Source organism: Mus caroli, chromosome 7, assembly GCF_900094665.2.
Source record: "Mus caroli chromosome 7, CAROLI_EIJ_v1.1, whole genome shotgun sequence".
NCBI classification, from domain to species: Eukaryota; Metazoa; Chordata; class Mammalia; order Rodentia; family Muridae; genus Mus; species Mus caroli.
The window spans coordinates 58464278-58473228 of record NC_034576.1 but is presented as its reverse complement, the minus strand read 5'-3'; the positions used below and the strand labels follow the sequence as shown (position 1 = coordinate 58473228).

The 8951-nt window shown below is 44.2% G+C and overlaps 1 protein-coding gene across 2 annotated transcripts in view; it reads right to left on the bottom strand.

Annotated features, from left to right (window-relative positions):
• Cyfip1 (cytoplasmic FMR1 interacting protein 1) overlaps nt 1-7135 on the bottom strand; it is a 94670-nt gene extending 87535 nt beyond the window's left edge. The window contains exon 1 of one of the 2 annotated variants that reach the window (XM_021166451.2): nt 6914-7135. The gene's annotated coding sequence lies outside the window, so the exon portion shown is untranslated. The remainder of the gene's footprint in view (nt 1-6913) is intronic. The other variant, XM_021166452.2, reaches the window with a different exon arrangement.
• Between the last annotated feature and the right edge of the window lie 1816 nt (nt 7136-8951).

Here is an 8951-nt window from a genome sequence, read left to right as displayed (position 1 = left end):
AAAAAAAAAAAAAAAAAAAAAAAAACCCAAAAAGATCACTGACTGCTCTTCCAAAGGTCCTGAGTTCAAATCCCAGCAACCACATGGTGACTCATAACCATCGGTAATGAGATCTGATACCCTCTTCTGGTGGGTCTGAAGACAGCTACAGTGTACTTAATAATAATAATAATAATAAATCTTTTTTAAATTCTTTTAATAAATTACAACATCTGCTTCATGCTGGCCAGTCTCGATATTTGGGCAAGGAACTGGTTTTACCTGAGTCAAGACCCCAAATATTAAGAGGATTCAGTGTGGAGCTGTGCCTTAACTTGTGTTCCCACTGACAATTCTTCAGACCAAAGTCTTCCTTCATTGAGTGGCTTGAAGAAGAAATCCGATATTCTTGCCAGCTGTGCTAGCCAGGACAAGGTTACAAGCAATCACATTCAGGAGTGGAAACCACTGCTTTCTGACTATCAGTTTTTCTTCTCTGTGGAACAAAATCCCTGCATGAGCTTGGGGAATATAAAGTAAAGAACTTGACAAGTTTGGCCAGGAGAATGGATGTGGTGTGAATACAAATCACAGGCATTGTGGATTCAGGGTCATTATAGCTATCATTGTCCATCTGTTTCATTCATAACTAGAACCTTTGGAAGCCGAAGTTCAATGTCCACCATTTCTGCCTTCACAGCCAGGCTTGAAGAAGCAAGCATATTAACATTGGCTGGGGAGCAACTAGAAAGAACTATGAGTTTCTGCAGGGCTCACCCACCCCCTACTCCCTGCCACCTTCCCAGAAGCCGAAGGACAACATGGTTTCTTTAGGACCATCTGCTCAGAAGCTGTTAATGAAAATCTTTTAAAAATATTACAGATACAAATGTTGTGTTTAAAGTATGCTGGAAGCCTTCCATTAGATACTTTGTAACCTGGGTTACAAAGGCTACTGGTAGCCATCAGTTCTCCAGATAAACAGAATAGTAAAATAGCTTTAAAAAAAATCATAATATTACCTAATTTTCATTACATGTAAATAACCAAGATATTCAAATTGAAAGGCAGAGATATTCAAAATGGTTTTAAAAAATCCAAAGGAGCCATGAGGAACACATTTTAAAGACACTAAAGAAGTGAAACAAAAGAATGGAAAAGGATACCCCAAACAAGCATGGTGCAATAAGCCTTTAACCTCGGACTCAGGAGGCAGAAGCAAGTGGATCTCCATGAGTTCAAAGCCAGACTGGTCTACATAGTAAGTGCCAGGCCAACCAAGATTACATAGTAAGACCCTGTCAGAAGAATAGCAAAGATACAAAATGAAAAGCAAAACCCAAAAATAATGGCAATGACTAGCCTGATACAGAAAAAGGAACTTGAAAATAAAAAAAATTATTACTAAAAGAAACATAGCCAAACATTGTGGCACTTGCTGGGCACCCCATCATTCAGAAGGCAAGACGATGACTGTGTGTCTGAGACCATCCTGGACTGCATAATGATACCAGACTAGCCAGGGCCTTGGCAGGCCTATGAAAGTCGATCACAATCCAGCACTGTGATATAACAGTTACAAGCATACAGGTACCTTACAACCCAGTCAACACATGCAGCTACAGGTGACAAGGAGGAAAAATCCTTGCTTGTGTAAAGCAGTTATTTATGAAAAGAATTCTCAACAAAGTTGCATGATGTAAAAATGTATATGCTCTAGAAGAATAGAACCCTAATTTATCCCTAGCAGTTGCTACTAAGTGAAACAGATCAAAAACTGTGTTTTAGACAGACACTGAGGGCGATGGGGACTGAGAGGTTAGCTAAAGCCAGGAAGGTACCCTGCTGTAATACTGATTCAACAGATGACTGAGGGTCCAACATTTAGAGGACAGTATTTTGTACCTTTTCTTCTAATTTTTTAAACTGGCAAATTTAAGGACCTAATGATTGAACTCAACACCTGGCTTTCCATCTAATCTTGGACTATTTCATCTGTCCATGCTTCATCCACCAAGTGTGGTAAATAACAGCTGCATCTATTTCAAGGACTGGGCAAATAATACGTGAACTGAGAAGTCAGCAAACTACAGGACGTCGTTTTTTTACATAAAGAATTTCACTGGCAGACAGCCACACCCACTCATTTTCCACGAGGCTCTAATGCTACAGCACATAAACAAGGCCCGCAGAACAGAGACTATTCATGATCTTCACCTTTACCAGAAAGGGAGCACTGGCTTACAAAGATGCACGAAACATAGGATGTCTTAAGAACATGAGCACAATTTCCCTTCCCTGGTGGTTTGAACTGGAATGGTCCCCAGAGTCTCATCTATTTGAATGTTCCCTCGTCTGACAGTGGCAGTATTTGAGAAGGATTACAACAGTGGTTCTCAGCCTTCCTAATGCTGCCACCCTTTAATAAAGTTCCTCATGCTGGGCTGACCCCCAGCTGTAAATTTTGCTACTGTTCAACATGATGTACTAACCAGAACCCCGGAGCTCTTGTCTCTAGCTGCATATGTATCGAAAGATGGCCTAGTCGGCCATCAATGGAAAGAGAGGCCCATTGGACTTGCAAACTTTATATGCTCCAATATAGGGGAATGCCAGGGCCAAAAGAATGGGAATGGGTGGGTAGGGAAGTGGGGGGCGCTATGGGGGACTTTTGGGATAGCATTGGAAATGTAATTGAGGAAAATATGTAATAAAAATATTAAAAATCAAAAAAAAAGAATTAAAAAAAAAAGAATCATAATGGAAATATTTCCAATGGTCTTAGGCAACCTTTGTGAAAGGCTCGTTCAGTCCCCAAAGGGACCTCAATGTACAGGCTGAGAAGTGCTGTATTGGAAGGATTAGAAGTGCCACCTTGCTGGAGAAAATGTGTCACAGCCGCTGGGCTTTGAGATTTCAAAAGCCCATGCCAGGCCTCTCTCCTCTCTCTACCTCCCCCTCTCCCTGTCTCCCTCTCTCTGGATCAGGATGTAGCTCTCAGCTACTGCTCCAGTGCCAGGCCTACCACAATACTCCTGCCATGAGAATGAACTAAATCTCTGACACTTGCAAGCAAGCCCTCAATTCAATGTTTTCCTTTATAAGAGTTGCCTTTGCTGAAGCGTCTCTTCACACCAATACAACAGTGAGACACCTTCAGAGTGATGTCCTGGAGCATGTACTCAAGGATACTGACACAAGATCAACTGGAGTGGAGATAAATGTTAAAGCACAATATTAGGCGCTGAAGAGATGGCTCGGTGATTAAGAACACTGGCTGCAGAGGACCCTGGTTCAATTCTAAACACCCTCATGGCAGCTCATTATCATCTACAACTCCAGTCCAGGGGATTTAATGTCATCTTCTGGCACCAGGTGCACACGTGGTGCATGGACACTTGTGTCAGAAAAATACCCAGAAGACCGATCAAATACATTATAACACACCCACACTAAAGACACTGCCTATCAATGATTTGGCCAGTTATCACAGCACTCCTAGAACTATATGATGTAATTAATATCTGTACCTATTTTCATTTGTCTAATTAAACTCTGATGCAGGGATAGAATTGTGCAGATATACTTTAGCATATATCCCTATGGTTTGAGCAACACATGACTGTATTATACAATCAATAGAAAGAATTATTGAACTCAGCCGGGAGTGGTGGTGCACGCCTTTAATCCCAGCACTCAGGAGGCAGAGGCAGGCAGATTTCTGAGTTCGAGGCCAGCCTGGTCTACAAAGTGAGTTCCAGGACAGCAAGGGCTACAACAACAACAACAACAAAACAAAACAAAACAAAAAAAAAACCAAGAATTATTGAACTCTCTGTAAATAGAAACATTTAAGGAATTCCAGCTGAGCATCAATAAGTGAAAATGTGTAACACATGGAATGCAATCGGTGTTACAGAAACTCCAATTCAAACAAAAGAAAAGAGGCTAAAGTCAGAGCAGAATGTTTCAGTACACATACAGTTGTACATACTTCTGAACTATTTAAAAAATTGTTGAGGTGGTGTTTGTAAATTTTCTCACCTTTAAAAGTACTATTTCAGGCTAGATTGTATCTTATTTCTGTAATGTCAGCACTCAAGGAGCTGAGATAGACAGGAAAGGTGGTGGTATTCACACCTCCAATCTTAGCACTCAGAAGGTGGAGGCAGGAGAATCAGGAGTTCAAGCCCCAGCAGGACTTTGTGAGACCCTATCTCAAGCCCCTTCCCCTCCCTACACACAAAAAGGCTAATGTAGAGGCACCATGAATTCAAGGCTGTCTGGGCCATGGAATGAAACCCTGTCTCAAAACTCAGGAGGGGTAAAGATGGCTCTTCAATTAGAAGCTTTTCAGGAGAATCTATGCTGAGTTCTCAGCACCCACATGGAAGCTCACAATAGCCTTTATCTCCTGATAAAGAGATCCAATGGCGTCTTCTGGTCTCCACAGGCATCTGATGAATGTGATGCACACAAACTCATGCAGGCCACAACAACCACACACTTGTCAAATACATATTTAAAATTGCTTTTTTTTTTTTTTTTGAAATGGTAAGATAAAGGGAAAGAGAGAAGAATGTTTTAGTCTTTCTTCCAGGTTGTATCCAGAACTACATTTTTTTAAAAACAAGTCCTTATTTATTATTTGGTATGGTGTGTGTTCATAGGGAGAGGGAGTATTTCAGCACAAATCACCGTGTCCTTGTGGACGTCAGAGGACAATTTTCAGGAGTTAGTCTTTTCCTTCCACTGTGGGTTGTAACTCAGGTTGTCAGACCTGTCTGTCACCTATACCTACTGTGTGTCACCTATACCTACTGTGTGCCACCTATGCTCACTGTGTGCCACCTATACCCACTGTGTGCACCTATTCTCCCTGCGTGCCACCCCACCTTCCCAAGGCTCTACTTTTCAAAGCACTGACTTTACTTCTTACAAACATATTTGACTAGTGTTTTTGTAACCAAATAATATTTTATATATATATATATATATATATATATAAAATCATTCATTTTTCACTTTAATGGTGTTTGGCTGGTAAAACACCTTGGATGGCCTTAAATATAGCCACCCCCTCCCCAACACCCCCATACTTTTTACTGAGAGCATAGAACCATCTTAAATGCAGACTCCAAGATTGCCACAGGACTTTCTGGAGAAAGCAAAATAGCACTATGAAAAGATCAGCAGTTGCCAAGATTTGATGGTATGAAAGACCTCACTACAAGGGACACAGGAAAGAAAATCTTGAGGTGATAGGAACCGGTTTGGCATCTTAATTACAGTGGCAGTCAACACTCCAAAGCATGAATATTACTATATGTAAAGTTAAAAACATGCTTAAGTGCCAGGGAGATGGCTCAGCAGATAGCCGATAGCCGTACAGGAGTTCAGATCTCAGAACCCACATAAACGCCAATGGGCATGGCAACCTCCCTCAAGTCCCATTGCTTCCAAAGCGGAGACAGGGGACCTCCAAAACAAACTGGCGAGCAAGACTAGTCCAATCAGTGAACTCTAAGTTCAGCTGAAAGACCTTGTATCAAAGAATAAGGTGGAAAACGCCAAATCAGCCTCGGGCCTCTACATGCACAAACACATTCACACACCTGTGCACCCACATCTAAAAACACACATACCACAAACACACACATACAATGTTTATTCTTTTAAAAAACCTTAATACATACTTCCTCAAATACACAAATACTTAGAGGATGTATTTTCTTAGAGGGACTTTTCAACTGCAGCATTTTATCAATGTTACAGTGAATATGCTGTTAGGGGAAGAGGGAAAAAGAAATATTCCCCGCAACATTCCTACTGAATTCTTACAATGCATGTCTGCAGTAACTTACATGTATTTAAAAGCTGAATTAATTCTTTCAGGCTATGTGCTTGTAGGCTTTTTGGTAAGAACCACTAACATACTCAGAACTAGGACAAGGCTGGTATTCAGGCATACCACCGGTCTCGCGTGCTTCAACTTCCAGCCAGTGAACTTGGCCAGGGTCTAGGATCAATACCCCCACCTTGGCAAGCGCTGATCTCAGTATCAGTACCTGCAGGAGTACCCCAGTACCAGCGGTGCTTCAAACACGACTCAACTAAGCGATCTGTTAGCCGATAACCAAGAGAAATCTCTGGGCTCACCCATGCAACACACGGATTGCCTGATGCTTCCCTCTGCCTCGCCCCCTCACCGATCCCCAGTTGCATATCTCTTCCTTCTTTTCTCACACTCACGAAATGTTACAAATTACGCAGATGCTTTAGACTTAAAGTACAAAATTCGTTACGAATGTGCGGCGGCGCACTACTGCTCCTGAACAATCCCGTTTCCTTAACAAAGCCCAAAATGCCTCTCTCCAAGAATCTGAGGACGGCTTCCCTAGACCACACTCTCCTTCCTTTCCTCTGAAGGCAGAACCATGGTGGACTCGGGTTGTTTTGCCACTTTAGTGCAACATAAATATCCGTCGCTCCTTACTTTTCAATAGTAAAATATTAAACATTAACGTTGTCTCTTCCTCTTTGGAGCTAAACCTCGTGCCGGAAGCGCGAGATCTGGGATCCTAGAATCCAGGGTGAGTCGGGGCGGGGGTTCGGGGACTCCGGGGTCCGGGACGCGGGAGCCGGGCCACCGGAGTGCAAGTTGCGCAGCGCGGAGGGAACAGGGAATCTGCATTAGAGAGCCCGTGGCCCGGGGATTCTGGAATGTGATTCCGGGGAGGGAGCCCTGGAGCCGCCGAGCTGGGCCGGGAGTCCCGGGCTCCGGAGCTGCGGTGCAGAGACCGGGAGACTCGAGAGCCCAGGAGGCAATCCCGGGAGGCCGTGCAGTCCCGGAGGCTCCGCCGAGGCCGTCTGCAGGCTCGCCCCACCGGACTACAGTGGAGCAAGGACCCCGAGGCCAGGCGACCGCCCTTACCTGGTCTGCGCCGCCTTCGGTTGTCCAGGGCGGGCCCCGGGAGCTTTCCTACCCCAATGAGTCACTTGGGCGGGTCGGGAATGCACCAGGAAACACCCGGCCTCCTCCCCTTCCTCCGGGGCGGCGCTCCTCGGCTCGGCCTCTTCCTCCCGGCGCTCCTCCCTCCTCCCGCTGGCTGCCTTGGGTCCGGCTCCTCTAGGCCAGCCCGGTCGGCCCCCAAGTCTCCCGTACCGTAGCCCCCCCTGCCGCTTGCTGCTCAGGTCACCGCAGCAAAGGAAGCCGGGATTTGCTTGGTGGGCTCCACCCGTCAAGCCGGCTGGGAGAGGATGGAGACTCAGCTCCACACTGCCAGGCTCACCAGCCTCAAGAGTTTTCCCTGATTTGGGGGACCTCTGTTGAGGCTAAGGCCAGATGAGGAAAGAATTCCAGGACTAGCCAGCATAGAGCTGGAAGTTTTACTAAAGATACTTTTTTAAAAAAAAAGGGAATTCATCATTATGTGTATGAACGTTTGGCTTCCTTGTGTGTCTATGCACCACGAAGAGTGCCTGGGGCCCGCAAAGGTCCAAAAAGGGCGTTGGATCCCCCAGCAATTGGGTGTGGGCCAGTGAGCCCATACATGGGTCATAGGAATTCAACCTCTGCAAGAACAACAGAGTGGTGATTCGTTTTTCTATAACTTCTCCTCAGTGATGGTGAGAAGCCTCAGTAAATCCATGAGTGATGGGCATATCTTCCTCCGCATGTCCCCCAAATTTTCACTGCCTCCTGTCCTGCCTCTGGTTGAACTTCAAAAGATATACGGAAGGTACAACCATGACAGAGAAGGAGCACATGTATGTATTAAATGGTGGGAGCAAGGCTGGTGGGGCATGTATATGCTCCAGACCCAAGGAAGAACCCATTCTGGCCCCTAAAGTAACAGTGCTACCATCTCATCTGCCTTCTGAGGACTGGCAAACTTAAGTTCAGACTCCTAGGAATGGCAGACAACAGAAAACCTGACTTGAATTTGCCCTCCCTAAACCCCCAGAAAAGGAAGGGAAAAGTTAATTAACATAGTAGAATAGCTCCAAACTCCTACCCTTCTTCACTCCGGACGCGCCTCCTTACTGCTAAGAATTTGGACATTTTGTTTGTCGTTGGGGTCTGACAGTAACTAATGTAACACAGGCTAGCCTTGAACACCAGCTCATGTCGCCATCCCTCAAGTGCTGAAGTCACAGGCATTCACCAACATGCCTAACTCCCACACCAGTTTGTTTTCCCCAACTTAACAGAAATAAATCTTTACTAAGTAGCTTTTAATATCAGAAAAATAAAACTCATGTAATTGTATTTTCAACAGACACACATCAGTGTTTTAACCATCTTAGGTTTATCACAAAATAATGAGATGTTAAACTTATTCAAAAGTATGATCCTTATAGCTTCTCTACATATGCATAAAAAGAGTATAATAAAAATTACAAAACCTAAACTATAATGATAATACAAATGTAACATGTTGATTCCTTGGTGCAGCAAAAAAACAAAACACAGGCTTGATAATGTTCCTCTACTTCTACAGAACTGTAATCTAGAGATTAAGTTTCAATACTGGCATTTAACTATCCTACAGGCAATTTGAATTATATCATTATATGCTGTAGAGAGAATCTCAGTGTCACCTGTCACTAAAAATGCCTATGGCCAATGAGCTGAGGCAGCAAATAGGAGATGGGACACTGGCAAGAAGAGAGGAGATTCTGGGAAATAATGAGAATATAAAAGGAGCCCATAGGGAGAGACTGTGAAGGATTCAAGCAAGTCTCTGAGGGAGAGAAGCTGAGGAGACACCAAGGAAGAAGCAGGTTGGGACTGAAGGAGAGGTAACTAACCGCGTGTGAGACATAGAATAGTTTAAAGGGTTAAATAAGTTACGAGCTAGTCAGGGACTGAGCCAACGCTTGTGGCCTAGGCATTTATTAAAAAGTAGTTAGTCGGGGCTGGTGAGACGGCTCAGTGGGTAAGAGCACCCGACTGCTCTTCCGAAGGT